The 18,689-nt window shown below is 39.4% G+C and overlaps 1 protein-coding gene across 5 annotated transcripts in view; it reads left to right on the plus strand.

Moving 5' to 3' along the window:
• Nucleotides 1-18,689, plus strand: part of EBF2 (EBF transcription factor 2) — a 144,876-nt gene that overhangs the window by 70,904 nt on the left and 55,283 nt on the right. The window lies entirely within an intron of this gene.

Consider the following 18,689-nt stretch of genomic DNA (forward strand, 5'->3'; position numbering starts at 1 on the left):
TCTATATATCTGGCTTCAGATTGCCCCAGTGACAGAGGGAAGTCCTGTCACTCCTGTTGTACTGCTGTATACTTGGTAAACCCAAACGCTGTGAGATTTGAAGGCATTTAGCCATTTGTCTCCTATTGATTTGAGCACATAAAATAAGAAATATGGTCTCAGTGACTTGCCAAATAATCACGTAGTCTGTATCAGAACTCGGAGTAGTATCTGGGCCTTCGAAATGTAGGCCAGGACTTCCAACTATTGAACCACACTCCTTCAATATTGTGCTTACAGAGCTGTAGTTTAAGGAATAAACAGTCCAGGGATTAAGCAGTGTCCTCCTAGCAGTGTAAGTGCATTCACCCTAGAGATCCTACAGACTTTAATTACTTTTAATTGACATCTTGTGTCTTTAACTTATGTATTTAAATACGTACATTATAAATATCATGGTAGGTTTCTGAAGGGCCCGATTCTCTATTGACCTGTCCTGCGTGTCATTTACTAAGTAGGAAAGTTAGCATTTTGTGTCTACTTTCCAGTTGATATTAATAAATGAAGTGCAGTGCTGCACAAGACCACAGCTCTCTGAAAACAGCAGCAAAAATGAATGGCAGTCTTTGAGTTGTGTTTGACCAAATTATACTGTGGTTTATGGATTCATGGGGTTAGGCCCTCATTTTGTAACTTAATCTGAACTGTGCCCTGTTGACTTTTTTAAGAGCCCGTCCAGGAAAACTGTTTCACTACACTGGGACCTAACCCAAGGCAGTTGCAAAGAACCGTACTCACTGATGTATTAGGCGTTCACATGTGTAAAGGTGGGTAACCCTTCTTGCCTACAAAGGACTTGTAATTTGACTTTTAAGTTCAGTTTAAAGCTCACAAACAGAACTTCATGTATTGTTGTGACACTTGCAACACAGATGAGGAAAACAAGACGCAGGGAGGGTGAACAACCGTCGTGACAAAGATGACAGTGAGTTTAATGGACAAAACAGGGATTTAGTAAGAGAAATACTTCTATGGATTTAAATCTGTTCCCTCCCCCCAGCCCTTCCACCAACAACCTTCAAGATGCAATTCATCAAAGTTACACTGATTATTAAAAGAAAAGCTATGAAGAGACATTAAAGTTCCTATTTCAGGGCTAAAGCCGACTTTCTATATGGCTTTACGGTGCGCTATCTTGTGACTAACTGCTGCTGACTTTCTTTTGTCTAGCTGTAATGGTGCCTGATGCTGACTTAGGTCAGAGACCAGAGACTAGGTTAAATGGCCCAATGTTATGATAAAAGCTGGCAACTTTCTACTACAGCACTGTGGCACTGATGTGGACGATGGGGCTAGTTGGTGCTATGTTAGACATACAGTTTTTAAGAGAAAGAAATCCACATGCTTTAGTGCCCAAACTGACTGCTAATAGCCTTTAGAATAAGCAGAAATTCTCTTTGAGCAGATTTTGCAATAGTTGTCTGTCTTTATACTTCCTTCCAGAAGCACTTGGAACTGACCATTTTAGAGTATGGAACAATGTAAGATTTGATTTGGTGTGCCAATCCTTGTGCTTTCTGGTTATCTGTGTTTTTATGTAACCACCAGACAATTTTCTGATTCAAAAAAACTGGGTATATCTGGTATTTTGTTGATTTCACTGAATACCAGTCCAGCCTTCCTAGATTTTTTTGGACAGACAGTTGAATATCTGTGGCTAGATTGTACTAATGACACTAATGAAAACTGTGGCAGCTGCTGCTAGCCTCAAAAGCTTGGAGCGGGTGAACTGAAGCCAAAATATGGACAATTTGATTGTCTCTGAGCTCTTTACTAGACCTTTATGCTTTGTGATATCAGTTTGTACAAACTATTCTAATAGATATTTTTAGCTGAGACTTCAAGAGAGCTTAGATCTCATGTAATCATGGCAATTAAGCAGGCTGTTTTTAAAGGAAGTAAGACCGTAAGCAATTTAAAGCAACAATAATAAATCAAACATTCATATTACTTGTAAGAAATTAAATATTAGCTATTAACAAAATCATTGTAGGTTTGCTTGCTATTTTATTTCTAATTGCTGCAGTTTAGGACTTGGCCATCTGACTCTCGATTTTTTTCCATTAAGACAGAAAATAAGGGATATTTTGGTGTCTAAGCATAATTTAGTATTTTGCTCAAGTATAAAATGTCTTGACTCCAGAAAGTCTTTATTGTCCTTTGAGCTCTAGAAGGAATTTGTAGTGCTTTTTCACAGCTATTGTTTTGCTCTTAACTATGAGTGGTTGTTGCACAACATTTCCTTTATATTTCAGGGTATTGTTAAAAAAATTAATCCGAATATTTGTCTTATATTGTTATCTGTTATGAATTTTGCCACTCTGCTCTGCCAGAACCATCATTCTCAAACCCTAGAGAACTCTAAAACTAAGCACTGGCAGGTGAGGAAGGCTTCTCCATCCTGCAGTAACAGCCCCTTCTCAACCCTTAACATTTAGATAGTTTTGATGCTCAATTAATGGATGTTATGGAATTTACCACGGGGGTACCCAGCAAGTTTTGTATGCCTAACTCCTGTACAAATTTGGAGGCCCTTGGCACACCTCCGGGATCTGAATACACAGATCTAGTGTTTCAGCTGTTATTCCAACTGCCCTCCTTGGATGTGCTGCCTAATTCAAGTTTGCAGGATCAGTCTCTAATCATCTAAACCAAACTTCTTAGTGTTAGCACATTCAAAAATCTCTTCTACACATTCTTGTATGTAATAATTTTAACTAAAGGCTGTATCCTGTGAAATATTACACTCTAAATTCCCTGGATTATATTAATTGAGTTATATTAATTAGATTCCTTTGTGTATGGCCAGTCCTGTGAAATACTGTGTATTCTCTGCCCTTACTCCCCGACTTTAAAGGGTTTCCTAAAACAATGAGACACACAGGTCATGCCTGGTTCTTGTGGGAGCTGAACACCCATCACTGGTACTGGAGCAGCTCTGAAGAACTAGAGTCACCAAACCTGGCCAACTGAGAAAGGTGCTGCACAAATACAAGCAAAAGTGGATGTCAGTGCTAAGGATTTCACAGCTGAACTCTGTTAAACTCCTTTGTGAAATCATTGTTAAGCAGCTTAAATATTAGCTGAGAATGCTTGCCTTTTCCTATATCGGTTCCTGGATGATGTTAATAAAAAAGGGAATAAACCTGCAAAATCAAATGCATTTTTAAGGGACACAAATCCTGGTCATTAAAGGGGTTGTTATTCCTGCTTTTAAAGCAGTATCTGGCCACCTCCCTTTTTCTGTTTCTCTGTTTCTGGTTCATATCTCTTCCCCTCTCCCCCCATCCTTCCCTTTATGGAGTCTTTTAAGTATAGATGCTACTTACATGCCTAAACAGCTGTAAAACTACCAGTGCAAACCCCCTGTAAATGCCGAACAGATGCACAGTGGTGAGATACGCATATGGACAGCACTGTCACCACATTGGAGGCCTGGACCTTCTTCCCTTACTGAGAGGGCGATATAAAGGAGAACTCTGCACCAATGTTTAGTGGCTTTTGCTAGAGCAGAAAAGGTAATGCTGAAGCCTTTGACTAGGTAGCCTGGGAAGGCAGTATAGTCTTCTTTATCTTGAGTTTTTGGATTTGTTGTGTTTTGTTTTCTTTAAAGAGAATAATAGACAAACTTCCAAATACTGTGGTGGCGCAAGACGACAAACTAGGTCACATTCTGACATTCCGTCCAACTCTATCTTTCATCCTACACTGGGCGTGCAGACTTGGTTTCACAAACACAGGGCTTTCACAGTCCTGTCACCAAATCCTTTAACTTGCCCTTCTCCATTATTTGTTGCCTTACACAGGTGTCCCATCGTCACTGGGGGAAGTGGCAGTGGTGTAAATCTTGCCTCCCTTCTTTAAAAAGGTATAACGTACATCTCGGAGTCAGGCGTCCTCAATGAGCAGCCTGTTAGATTGGGAGTTCTGCTGGCGTCATGCATCTTGGAGGTTGTCAGCCTGCATTGCAGGACTGGGAGTGCCTCCCTGCAGCACAGGGGCTTTATGAAACCTACAGGAAGTGCAGCAACAAATGCAGCAAGCAGTATGCTGGGTATTTTTGAAGATCATCCTATTGTGTCTTATCCATGAACATGTAGACAAATAAGATGTGCTTCTCTAGCAAAGGGGTTTTGTGAAACTTTGCTGCCCTGTCTGCACTGGAAGCAGAGGGGATTGCAGCAGGAAGTAGTAGTGGGGAATTTCTGACAGTTAGGTCAGAGGTTTGCATGTGGAATCTTCTGTCACAGGCTGGGAAGTACAACCTGTTGATATTTAACAGTAAGCATCTTTTATATACCTCGGAACTGCAGACAGTTAGCCGTAACTGTGGGTAATGTTAGTTCCTTGCCACTTACTGCGTGCCCAGACATCTGGCTTTCCGTAGTCTGAATTTCAGCTTTCTGTAGTGCATGCATCTGTGGATTCTTTGTAATCCATTTGGCACAGGACTTCTAATTTTGAAGCTAGCCTCTTATTGCTCCTTACTCATGTGAACTCTCAAGTTTCTCTTCTTTACCCCCCCCACCCTTTTCCACAGCCTCCTTGTTATAGCTAAGGAATGTTTATACAATTATTTGACATAATTTGTTTATTTACTTCAGTTTAAAAAAATATAGAGAGAAAGAGATTGAGATTTTGATCTGAACTCTCCCAAATATCTGGGGGCATTGGCATCGAAGAGATTGATTGCTGGCTTGTGTGAAGTTAGAAGTGAGACCAAAAAGGGAGAAGGTCTTGTTACAGCACTTCAACAGGACTAACTTGGTCAGTGCCTTTCTATACATCATTTTCTGCATTAATAACATGGAAATCAGGATCTTCTCCTGCTAACCAGAGTCTTTGGGTGTCCAGAGTGGTCCTGTCCCAGGAGTCGGAAAGGACATCATGGCCAACTAGTATTTATCAATGACCCAGGCCTGAGGGTTTAAGGTGTTGTTAGAAAACAGGTCTGGTCCTACATCCTAGATTAAAACTTTGGACCAGACAAAAGTAACATAGGAGAAAGCAGTCTTAGAGGATTATGAATTACAAACCCTGAGTAAATGCAAGGCAATGTCAGAAAACATAAAATAAATGTTCCCTCAAACCCTGAGACTGGGGTTGATGAGATGGTCTTGCAGTATAGAAACATAATTTTAAAAAAAAAGCCCAACAAAGCAGAATGTAAACAGGTGAAAAATAGGGCTAGATTTTTTGGTTTGAAGAATTAAAAAAAAAAAAAGGGCAAGTTAGCTGATGAGAAGTCTGTAAACAATGGTTGCTGATCTGCTCTTGACTACGGCAGGATTTAGTGGGCAAACTGACACTTTTAATAGAATAGCTGACTGACTGCATTGCCAGCGAGAGCACTGTAAATACCACCGTTATAAAGAGCACATTTTCGTCACATTTTGCAGGTAGATACATTAAAATATTACTTCACGGTTATTAAAAAAAAAAAAAAAAGTAAGGTAATGCTAGCTACAGGGCCTGAAACCAAAAGCAGAGTGTGTTACAGCACAATTAAGAGAATTTTTTTGTGACCCAAAGTCAATTGCTTTCTCATTGTTCCTACTCCCTCCTTCCTCATGTAACTATCTGCTTCTAATGACGCTTCTGTCAGTAATTTGGTGATGGTCAGTCACTTTGTGTTTGCTTGCTTCAGCTTATGCCTGAACTTACAGTCCTGGGGGGGGGGTGTGTGTGTGTGTGTTTGTTTGTTTATTCTTCTCCTGCTTGCTCAGTGCACCAGTGAACAGTGACCTTGACTTCAGGAGTCAAGGAGCTCCTGAAGGAGCTTTGAGCTCTTACTGCTTCACAGGACCTTGTCCTTACTACAGAGGTGGTGGCAGTCAGAGAGCAGGACTTGAGAGACTAAAAGGTAACCAAGAAAATGGAGAAGAAAATCAGTGCCTCAATTCTACAACCACAACAATGTCTGGAGGGAAATGTTCTTGTTTACCTTGCAGAGGTGTAGAGGGCTGATATTTAGTGGCTGTTTATCAAATGCTTTGAAAGACTGCATGGGAAGACACATTCCTGTTGCTAATAATATATAACCCCAACTAATAATAATGTATAACTTACAGTATTTGGCACGTGTCATCCCAAAAGTGTTTTGCAAGAGAGACACGAGCCTGTTGAAATGCAGCCAGGTCTAGGGTGGAGGACAGCAATCGGGCAGGCAAGAGCTGTCACGTGGTGTTAATGTGAGGGCAAAAATAAGTCCTCGGGAGAGCACCAAACCCTTCCCACCTCCACCAAAAAATCACTCGAAGAATACCAATGTTAATGCTGGGCAGACAGAAAACTGCTTTTCATTCTCTGCTTGCAACGTCCACACCCTATATAGAGCGCATGAATACAGGTCAAAGAAAGGGGATTGAGAATAAAGAGAAACAGCAATTTATTTAAAAATAAAATTAAAAGGAAATAGAAATAGTCTTTGAAAATAGAATAGGCTTGGAAAAAACTTACCTTCTGATTCATGCTGCAGTGTGCAAAGGGATAGCTTCAGAGGGTGGGCAGCTGTTGAGGAAGCTGTGGGAACTGAGCTGCAACGATGGAGAAAGGTGAGAGGAAACGCTCGTGCAAGACTAGGACTGGGCTGCTTCTTGGTCCTTGTTGGTGCTGGCCGTCTTTTGCTGTTTGGATGGTTCTGACTGTCTCACCGTTGCCCATGGGAAGCCTGGGAGTAGGAAGGCAATGACTAGCCTGGGGCTAAGCTCGGTCACATGCCTGGGAGAGAAGGAGGCTCAGCAAGGGTGTAGCCACTGCCGTGTGGCTATGACCAGTGACAGAATTAGGGACAAGGTCTGTCCAGCTGCATACCTTGTTGTGCTCTTGAAGCATTAAATGCAGACGATCTGTACTTGTTTGGATGTGTTGCTTTGGAATTTACATAATGTGAGGATGAGAATTAACGGTTTGGTTTTCTGTCTGTCCTCCTCCTGTCTGTCACTAGCTCTCTGTTCAGGTTCTTTTACTGGTCCTTAAAGCCTAAGACCTGAAACTTCAGTTTGGGTGTTACCAATGAAAAAGGTAATAGGGATTTTTCTTTTTCTTTGATGCAAATAAATTATTTTGGTACCTTTTTATGAGGAGGGTTGATTTAAACTTCAGATCATTGAAGGTTAAAAAAAAATTGGGATCCTTCAAGGGAAGAGATGTATATTAATGATGTTTGTTGCTGCATATAACACCTTTTAACTGCAAAGTCATCTTTCAATTCCTGTATGTATAGCAGTACTGAAATGCAGCCATGTCTGTGATGAAGCACAGCAATTTGATGCGCTGTCCTTTGCACCTATGGAAAGAACTCAAAATGGCAGCATGACAGGACTGAGTCCCTTCCCCTAAGATAAGAGATGGTATGTGCCTACTGTCCATGAAAACTTGTGCAACTGTGAGGGTTTCACCTCAGAGCCCTGCATACACTGATCATGTTCTGCTTAATTTGCCTTTGCTATGCAAAGAGTTATCGCTGTGATTCACAAGATGAGAGGTTTAGCTACATACAGACTCCATGAAGCTGTCTATGTCTACATGGCTTACCCAGCGGTGTAAGCTGAAATCTGAACAAAGTGCTGACTTGGTTGCTGATCCTTATGTGATCAGATGGCCTATTTAGGGGAAGAATCTTTCCTGCACCTCTTCTGGGAATCCCCCCCTCGGCCATCTCCCAGTACTTGACGATTCTGTTCTGCCTCGTTATGCCCACCGCACCAGGGGTGATGAAGGTTTGGTTATGTTACCCGTCTAATAGCCATGCTCTAGGGGAATGATTCCTGATTCATTCTTTTTCACAGACTGTATTCCTTGCTGAAGATGGGTCAGACACCTTTTCTTAATCACCCATTTTATGATTAAAAAATCCTTTGCTGACAAAGGAGGAGTGGTTTGTCAAGAAGCAGTCTCTTAATTTAGGATGATCTGTTAATGCTGAATGGTATCTAGATCAGTGACTGAAAGGTTATATCATTGACCGGAATCAGAAATGTTTCCACAGCTGAGATCCTTGCTCTGTTATCCAAGACATGTGCAATTCTGACTGTGACAAAATTGGTCTCAGTTTTAAAATTGCAGATCTTTGCATGCATGCTTAAAATTGAATGGATTTAGTTTGGGCAGTCGTCAATCTGAGACATCTCTTGTTGAAAGACAGTATGTGATGTGATTCCCATTTACCTATGGATCATTCATTGGTTTGGTGGGTATCTTGTTTCTGGGGATATCCCAGTTTGCTGATTCAAATATATCTGTGAGATTCTTGCCCATAGGATAAGTGTTGTAACACAGTGGGACTCATCTCTAATTAAGGTTCTTGGCAGTTGTATTCTATTAACAATGGAGGAAGGTCAAAATTCACAACCTTCGATTAAGGTACGTGCAAAAATCTTTAAATCTTAATCTTTAAGTTTATAAATCGGGGAGATTGATAGGGTGATGACTGGAGAAGGAAGATGGTACATTTCCAGACTCAAAAATAGGACCAGATTTGCTAATAAGGTTGAGAGGACTTCCTGACCTGCGTGGGTGGCTAATGTTGCTGTTTTTGTGTTGAAACTATGTGAAAACTGCAGCTGTGAATAAGGATGTGTCTGAGCCACGAGGTTTGGATTCATTTCCAGATTCACAGTCATGGGCGTTGGGATGTGATATTACAGTCTGAGCTGCTCCTTGGTTCAGATCCAGTTTAGATTGTTGTGTTTTCTTTTCTAGCTTGTTTTCTAGCTTCTTTTGTTCCCTTAAACTCAAATTCACAGCATAAGTTTGTGAAGGTTTGCAAAACTCTTGGATTCGGAATCTGTTTTCAGCGAGGGCAGAATCATGCTGGAATGAAGCAGCAAGTTAAATGTAACTGCTCTTATGAGGAGGGTCTCACTCTAGCAAAAATGCAAAGATACTGCATCCATGATGAAACAATCACAGGTCACATGCGCAAGAATGCTTTAACTAGGCATGGTGCTTACATTAAATTTGAATAATTGTTTCTCGCATCATCTCTGCGTGATCCTTGCACATTTCCCAAATTTTGGATTGTAATGTGCAAATTGCAATTCCGGTTACAGGGAACCTCTGCTGAAGTTGAAGTTCTGTGCAAACAATTACTTCTGTTTGAGTAGTGCTTCAAACAGATCTCTGGAAATGAGTGTGCCTGCAGCAGTAAAGTGGTATTTTGTTCTTCCCCAAAACTACAGTTCCATCATATACCCCTGATTTTAGCAGTTTGGCCAAATGTTTAATTACTGCAATTACAAAAGGGCATCATACTGCACATCAATCATTTTACATTGCAAATGTTTGCACATAACCAAGATTGAGACGAAAACAAATATACAAGATGTGCATATGTTCTAATTTCAATGTGAAATAATAATCTTCAAGCCTGTTAATGTGCAGCTAGATTGGCGCAACACTGTTAGCAGAGAGTATCTCTGAACTTGCTCGCTGAGATTGCAAAGCTAGAATGAGCGTCCTTTTGTTAGGAACATTTAAGATTAGTCCAGTGAGTTTTCTGGAGAAGGAGATCCTTTCTACAAGTCTTTTGACACTTCTGTATACAGATCTTTTAATTTAGTATCTATGTGATTTAATTCACTAGAGTAGCTGAAAAAAATATTTATTGCTTCCCTCTTGGAATTCTACTGAGTAAATATCCATAGGATCCTACATGCTAAATTATGATAGAACCATATGGTTTATTCACAACTGAATATAGGACTTTTGAAAAGGAGGATGGTGGCATAAATTTTTTCAGTATAACCATCATTTTCTATTTACATCAGTTTCACAAGTATATATTAGGGAAATGAAGCTGTTAAAGGATTCTTTTTTCTTTTTTTCTTTCTTTTTTTTTTTTTTTTTTTGAAGGGCCACTCTGGGATGTTGGGAGTCAATTTTGATTTTAAGGGAGAAGTTCTGACAGTCAAGCTTGTGAACAAATATGGAAAAAAAATCTAGAAATGTGTGACTTTTTTGTTGGCTGATACCTGAGAGTCTGTTGTATCAAATTGTTTTAATCAAAAGAGACCTCTCTGTGCAACTGCTGAAAAAGCTTCTCTGGAAGGTGACATACAGTTGCACTCCCACTTCTGTGGCTTTTTCCTCTATTAAAAAATAGATGATGTCATTAGGGCTTCCTTCCTGATTGTTCCTTTCTTTCAGGTGTTTATTTGGTTCTCTTTCTTTTCAGCTACAACTCACTAAATATACCAGATTCATCTGTATCTTTAAAATACTGTAGAAGGTTAAGATATTACTCATCTATGTATATTTTAACCCAGGCAGACTTTTTAACAGCTGTGTAGCTATACTGATTTTTTTTTTTTTTTCTTCTTTCTCCTTGATTTCTTTTGACTCTTGGGGGGGCAGGGGAATAAGCAGAGAGGAAAGAGAAAAAAATAACATTAACACAAAGGAGCACTTCTTATTAAGAGTAGGTGGGTAAAGGCATTGGAAAAATAATACCTCAAGATGCATTGAAACATTTTAGGGAATTAGGGAATTCTGATCTCCTGCAAAAGAAAAAAAAAAAAGAGGAGGGGGGGAGAAAATTAATATTAAAGACAAGCTGTGAGTTTCCATCTGGCCTTGCCGCTTTCGACTAACGCTTCCATGACGGAATTCATCTGTCCATCAACTGTCAAAAATTCTCCTGTCAGTAAATCCCTGGGTACTCTTTCTAGCCCACCCCACTCAAAAATATTCTGAGCCACAAAGTACTCCGAATTCTGAATCGCCCCCTCTTCCCCTCCCTTCCTGGCTCTGCTCTCGGTGGTACCAAAGTTGTAGGTCCCAGTTACTTATTTATTTACAACCTCCTCCTTCAAAGTTGGGGTTCCAGGAGGAGGGGAGCTCCAGTGGAAGGAGACTGGGGAGCGTTCAATCATCTGGAGATTAAATTCCCACCAAGATCCTCCTAAGTCTTTCTATTACAGTCTGACAGCAGACAGCCCACATCTGTTTTAAAACACTGAGTGGTTGTGAAGTGTGAACTCCCCACTGTTTAATGTAACTACATGACTATTTAATGTACACAGTGGTAGAGCAACTCAGAATGCCAAACTGTTGTGACATGCCTGAAGGACATATATAAACATAATATACAGTGGTTTATTGTGACAAAGTGCATCTATACCACAAATAGAGAAAGATCAGTTTGCTCTTGAGTGGAGTCAAATGGGAGCATAATACTATTTACCACATTTTTTTTTCATTGCAGACATAAGACAAATATACATGAAACTTATGTTCCTTAAAATTGCATGGAGTCTATTTAAATTCCCCAAAGAAGGATTTTTTATTTTTATTTTATTTTTTTTTTAGCTGAGGATTCATCCCAATATATGTATTCTATGCTGTTATTGATGACAGAAATAGAAGTGAAGGAAGCAGGCAGGGAATTTAGGAAGTGTGCACTGCACGCTTGATTGGTCCGACTCGTAGCTCATGTAAGACTGCATTGCTTTACTCTTTTGTGCCAGCCAGAGACCTGGCCCCAAGAATTTCTCATTTCGTGTTCTCAGAGATTAAAGGGGTTACACCCCACAAAAAAAATTGTGTGGGTTCTCTCTCTAAACTTAATTGATTTGGAGTAGTGATATTTTTATTTTATTCTTTTCTGACCGTGCTGAAAAGTAAAACTGCTTTTGAAACAGCTGCCTTTTCTATGGTGGGAAGAGGAGTGGGAGAAACATTAAATCTTTAAAAGTACATTTTGTTTCAGTGTTTTTCCTTCAAAAAAAGTGTTGGTTACTTGTGGCTTCTGACACCTCATTAATCAAGTGATCAGAATTCAGTATTTTACAGCAGCAAGACCAATTAACCTTTGCTAGCTACATAGCAGCCAAAAATAATTTCTAATTGTCAAATGGGGAAAACAACCCCACCCCAAACACTGAAGCTCTGAAGCATATAAAGGTAAAAATGTGGGATTTTTTTTTTTGTTTTGCAAGCATTTAATCAGAGAGAAATTCTAAACTCTGCATGTGTGCATTTCTTTTTTGGACTTCTGAAAGTACTGAAGAAATTTGGAGAGAAGAAAGTTCAAAGGTTTGGCTCTGCACAGTTGCAGAGTGCCAGCCTGTAACATATCTCTAAATCCCTTCGGATGAAAGATCGGGCTTTCCTTCCCTGTAACTCAAGATTCTGTTTTCTAAAAAAATCTCCCTTTCACAGCTAGGATATTAGTAGGAGACAAAAGATGATGTGAAAATCTCAGCTCAAACCATTTCATTTTGGCTAAAAACCTTGACTGTCCGACATGCGCTCTTGCGCTATACCTTCTTGCAACTAGTTTCACGGCCTGCAGTGTTCCCGTTTGGACCGTAAGTGGCAGATCTTCATAGCAGTAATGGAGTGAATTCTGTCAGCTGCAAAGCTGGCCTTCCGGCTTTGTTTGCAGCTCCCAACCTGACAATTGAAAATTCAAACCAAGTGTTACTACTTTAGGGGTTACTCCTCAGTGAAGACTTACTGCAGTTCTTAAAACTAACCAATTTTTACTTATAAATTATATTTTATTATTTTGAGGAAAATTGCAGTTTTAAAGGCAATCAAAACAGTAAACGTTGTTTTGGGCAGCTTTTAATTTTTAGTAGAGATTATTTTAAAATAAGTCTTTTAAATATTCATTGGGGGAAGGATAGTACAATAACAAGAAGTTCTTCATAAAGGGGAAAAGTTAACCAAGTTGTCCTTATTTTCTTGTTATCATTTCTGAAGAGTAAGTACATAGACTTTGTCAGAATTCCATTCTGGATCTTCAAATACACACAATTAACCAGTTTTGGGGGAAGAGACCCCAGTATGCAAACTGCTTGTCTACCATACAACAACGTCCTTTTTTCTTATTTAGCACTATTATGAGCTCTCCTTATTTACCTAGTATTTTTTGCTTTTACACTATTTTTTAATTCTCTGGGTTTTTAATCATATAAGCTGTCAGAGGATCCGAATACAAAGTCATGCTGAGGTTCAAATCCTGCATAAGCTTTGGCATGGACTTTCAAAAGTCAGTATTATTGCAAGCCTTTAGTTAAGGCTGTGATGAAATTTGCAGTCAAACTGGAGCTCAGCTCCTTCAGCTGAATATTGTCATTTGCTCCTGAAGCTTAGCTTGATTTTTAAATTTTTCTTTATAGGCTGATAACTTTCATTTTTTTAATACATTCATTATAAAACAAAATTTGATTCAAGTATTTCTGTGGACTTCTCTTTAAGAAGTATTTAAAATCCTGGGTTTTCCTGTCAGTTAAGTTTCATCAGTCATGCTTTTAATTAAAAGAAGGGTATCTCCAATCCTCACTTTGGACACAAAGTGCATAATGAAATTGTGTATCAGGGAGGACCTGCAAGGATGGTTTTTTTGTTGTGTTTTGGTTTTTTTTTCCCCCTCCAGGTTCCCCCGCCTCCCCCTTCCAGGCTTGTTCAATGTATTCCAAGCAGAGGAGGTTAAAAACACTGGTGCATATGCAAGAGCCAAACAAATAGCCTTTCTGATAGGGTTGGGTGACATGTGTCAACCCCTGTCATCCAGGAACAAGAGAGGCAATGTGCCCAGACAAAGGAGAGGGTGGAATCTCAACACACTGGCAAAACCTGACCCACACGCAAGGGCTTTGTGCAGCAGATGCCGCCTCGTATTGTTTCCTGACTCTCTCCCCACCACCCCTGACAACAGCCACTGCCGCTGGCATTCCACCCTGACATCTGTTCAGCTTTATTGATGCTCTCCTGGAGGAATTCCCAGTGTAAACAGGGAATTCTCTACGGGAGCCCCATGTTGTAAAAGGGATGAGCTGCATAATGCAAAGATTTAACCACTATTTAAAGGTGTGACACTTGATTGAAAGTGACTTGATTTTTTTTTTTCCCCTTCCTGCTCTCTCCAACCACCCTTAACTGTATTTGGCACAAACTGTATGGGTTGGACTTTTTTTTTTTTTTTTTTTTTAATTTTGGGTAGGGTTTCTCCTCCTCCCCTTCCTTTCTCACCCTCCTCCCTTCTTTTGTTTTCATGAAACGGAATTGTCAGGATGAATGAAAACTAGGAAATGGAGCATACCAAAAATGGAAAATGAAGCAAAAACTTTTGAAGAAACCCTGGAAAGGCGGGAGAGAAAAACTGGTTTGTGTGTAGTGGAGTCTAGTTACTCCTATAAATGCTGCCAAAGCCGATCTACTCTTAGGACTGACAGCAACTGTCTTGAAGATCTTTGTATCTCTTGAACCTAGGGAGAATTCCTTCTGAAGGGGCTGAAAACTGGGACAGTACATTCAGCATCTACAGCAATAGGAAGGAAAATAACGTACTGAATCATAATACCTTTTTATTCATGTCCTTTCTCTCTTAGTATTTTTTAAAAAGGAATCTATCTGCTTCCATTCTGCATGCTGCTCTGTGTGGGTTTTCAAGCTACTTACATGAGCACCCAGATCTGCCCCTGTAGAAAATATTGAGCTGAGTTTTGGCACCAAAAGACCTGATCCAAAATCCATAGCAGCTGATGAGAATCAGTCCATTGATTTGAATTGGCTTTGGGGCAGGATGTTAGATGCTGAAGTGGCCAAAATAGCATGAGGACTGGGAATTGCTGTGTGTTCTTGTCATCTAGGGACCACTATGAAGAGACTAGATCTGGCATTATTTTGACTCCCTGATTTGTTTAAATAAATATGTGAAAATAAACGTGGATACTTGAAATGCAAACAGTAGGCTGTCTGCTAATCAGATCAACCAAAAAATATACAGAAAAAATCATGCTACAAAAGTCCTGTAGAATTTTAACAGGGTATAAGCTAATATTATTCTGTTTAAATTGCTCTATAAAGCCATGGTGTCTGATGCTGGAGATACAGCTGAGGTTCTCCCATGCCCACAAACACATGCTTATTTAAATTAACTAAGGAATCCAGCCTATAAACCCTCGTTCTTTGTTAAAGTTCTATGTTCTTTATTCTTTTAAGCAAAATTGTATGTTAGGTATGAATATTTCTGTTACTGGATAAGATATAAGATATATCCCCCCAAATAGCGAAGTACAATAGAAGAGACACCAAACCTACAATAAAAATTACACACAAAGAAATAAAATGTTATAAATGTATAAGTAAGAGGAACAAGTGCTACATTACAGAGAAATCTCTTAAGTCTGAAAACATTATACTTAAAATCAATTTGGGGTTAGACTGTGTTAGGCATGGAGAATACTATGTAGTTATTTTGGTTCTTAGTGTGATATAATCATCCAGGCTAGTGTTTTTATTAGGTTTATGGTATCACTGGGATGAATAAAGTAATCTCAAATTCATAGCGAACATGCGTAGTCTGCATCGGTTTAGATGTAATAAAAATTTCTGTGGTAGCTGTTACGAGGAGAGGTCTTATTGAAACGATAACTTAAAGTTTTATTGGACTGTCTATAGGATTTAATAGTCAGTTGTATATTTATTCTATAATTCCATTGGATTGAAAAAATATCGCTAATCTACTGATAGCATGTCATTTTTTAATAAATTGTACAGGATTTTGGAGGAATTTCTTTTAGGAATCTTTGGCTAAATTCTATTAGCATCTTTTGGACTTCTTTCTGAGAAGGGGACTAGATACTCAAGCTTGATTAAAAGCAAAAAACCAATCAAGCAACATTTCCCCCCCCGTCAAAGCCAATGGCCAACTGAGCATCTTTTTGTACTGGTGAAGCTGATAGGAAATGAGAGGCCTCAGCGACCAAAGAGATGATTCTGTGTCAAAACAAGTTGTTAGCATTATGAGAGTTAGAGCTCCCAATAAAGTCAATGTGGTAGGATCAGGCCCTCAGAGATTATTTTGAGACTAAACAGAGGATTGTAGGAAAAGAAATGAGAGACTCATAATTAAGTTACAGAGAGGTGGATTTCTTAGTATTTGTAGGAGTGTCTCTAATTAGAATGTCTTATTTTTCCCTCACATCTGCTTTTCCCTTGCTCCTAGTAGCTGAAAAATAATGAATACAAATACCGAAGTGTTGATGGATGGCCAAAGTTGTGGCCAAATCCCACTTTGTGCTTCCTGTACAGTTTAAACTAAAACACAAAGAGAAGTTGCTACTAGAATTCTCAACAGCAGTCAATCAAGAACAAATTTACAATAGAAATCCAGCTTCCCCTAGGAACAAATCACTTAAAGATTTAAGGAGGTAAACAAATATCTTGCAAGATTTGTTTGAAGCATAACGTGAGTACAGCTTCATTAGAACATGCCTCTTGATGGTGTTCTTAAATGCAGCTTTTCTTCCCTACTGTCTGTATATGTTTTGGGAAAATACATATTTTCTAAAAAGTTAGCAAACAGTCTGTGTATTTGTCTTAATGTGAGAAGAGTGACAGGAATAATATGTGTGTGGATGTGTTTATGCACTTAATACATTTATACACATGTGTGGGAATATGTATATAGTATCTGTGTGTGTATGTATGCATATGTGCGCAAATATATTTGCATCCAGGTCAAATAACAGCTGTTATTATTAAGTTCAGCTTTTATTATCAATTTGTTGGTAGATTCAGGCACTATTTAAAAAAAAAACAAGTCCACATCTGAGCTTTTTCCTAATCAGTTCCCTCATTTTGCTAATATTCTAACGACTGTCAATTTACTTCAGTGGTGCCATTTGCAGAATTTTCCAATTAGCAGGAAACCTGTTCCACCTTCTCCCATAATTACAGGGGACTCGCTTCAGATCAGCTGTGGCCAGACAGCATATGATGTACTTGCCAAAATCTGTGCACTGTGGGTTTTTGTGTGTGTGTGTGGAATTTTTTTTTTAACCTTTGCATGAGCTGGCACAGACTTTACATCTCTGTTGTAGGCAGGGAGCTCCCTCAGTACTGGCATGTGTCAAAATATCCAAATAATTTCTAATAAACACACTGCAGTGAGAACACAAATACGAGCCTATTTGTGTTTTGATGGGTCTGGTGTGCGATGGATGTTCAGTGCCTTGTACTTCTGTGAATCTCTGTGTATGGTTATGAAAGTCAGGTAAATACTCAGTAACTGCTGTGTTCCAGTCACACTAGATGATTTTATTCAAGAAGCATCTATTTGGTCACTTTTTATCACCTTTATCCTTCAGCATCTGTGTCAAGCAGTACAGCGAGGACAATGTTCTGATACTCTCTGATATTACACCAGCTGATCAAAAAGCAATCGGCCCCCTTTTTTTAGAGCTGCTTAACCAGCTGATATTACAGCTATAACAATGGAGCAGCAATAACTATTATTGTTACATGAAAAGAAAATATATTTAATAATAAGCTCATTGATTTTTAACAGCGTCTCTGTGTTGCCTAATTGATGGGAAGTTGTATGTTTGTGTAGCCAACGGGGGTTATGAATTAAATATGGTCGTCATTCCTTGAGGGATGCATGTCAATGCAAGAAAGATGGAGGATCTACATTTCCCCCAAGCTAAACAATCCCCTTGTAACAGACATAGGAAAGCCTGGAACAGGAGGAAGGGGGGAAAGGGAATAAAAAGCATCCATCACTGTTTATTAAGTGCTGCTACTTGAAGGTAAAAGGGGTATTGAACTGTTTTTAAATTGGAAGGAATGTAGCTAGACAAAACATTGATGGTAATATTAGGTTGGTGACAAATTTTATTCTTTTGTCCACATTTATTACAGTAGCAATTTGAAGTGATTTGTGCCTCTTACCCCTCTAAGCCTCTCTCTTTGCATACACGTACACACACCTATGCAGGCACACACACAAAAATTCAGTGTCTTTGAGTAATAAAATGAACTCTTCTGGTAACAGCCACGAAAATATGGGGTAAAAGTGTCTGGAAATGTTGGCTCTTAAATTTAAGATACTGATGAGGCTGGTGATCAGGCCTTGGAAAAAATTAGGCTCATCTGAAGATGTCTCAAACTGAGCATGCGATACAGAATTACTGGGCACTTTGCAAACCTTGGCTAGCCAGAGCTTAGCTCGGAGGTCCATGTGAAATGGTGGTAGATGCTAAGTACTACAGCAGCTTTTTCTTTGTGTGTGTGTGTTAATGGCAGTGGGAGTACTTTTTGGAAAAAATCCTTACCATTACTTTTGAGATTTCAGGTATGCTGAGTTCTCCTGGAAGCTTAACGTCCTCAGGTCTTGAGCTTGAACTGTAAGTGAAAGGGAAGTTCTGAGCTTGTTACACTCAAGATAAACAGTTACAAGTGGAGCGTGGTTCAGTGCTTGTATGAGCAATTACCACTTTCTTGCTCGCATATGTATATAGTCTTCTGTCATATGACCTAGAAATACACTCTCACATGCATATATTGGCGTTACATAAGCAAGAGTATTCTGCAGACTGGAACATTTCACCCTTTAGATAGCAATTCTCGGTCTCTAGTGAATGCGATTGTTGTTACTTGTCTCTTTTCAAGTACCTCTTGCCTGAGTTTTGTCTCAAGCTTCCCCCACTGTATAATCATTTTCCGTCCGTTGAGAAGTTTAACTAGGCCAAAAGAGGGCAAGGCCTGGTGCATGTTAGTGGGTGGTATCGGTTCGACCGTAAGAATCCTATATGAAAGGATAAATGACTGGATGTGCTCCTGACTGTCCCCAAGGAAGCACTGAGGATTGCTGGGCTATGTAAGTCAGGGGAGCGCACATAGTGTTGAACTGTGAT

Source organism: Ciconia boyciana, chromosome 25, assembly GCF_034638445.1.
Source record: "Ciconia boyciana chromosome 25, ASM3463844v1, whole genome shotgun sequence".
NCBI lineage: Eukaryota > Metazoa > Chordata > Aves > Ciconiiformes > Ciconiidae > Ciconia > Ciconia boyciana.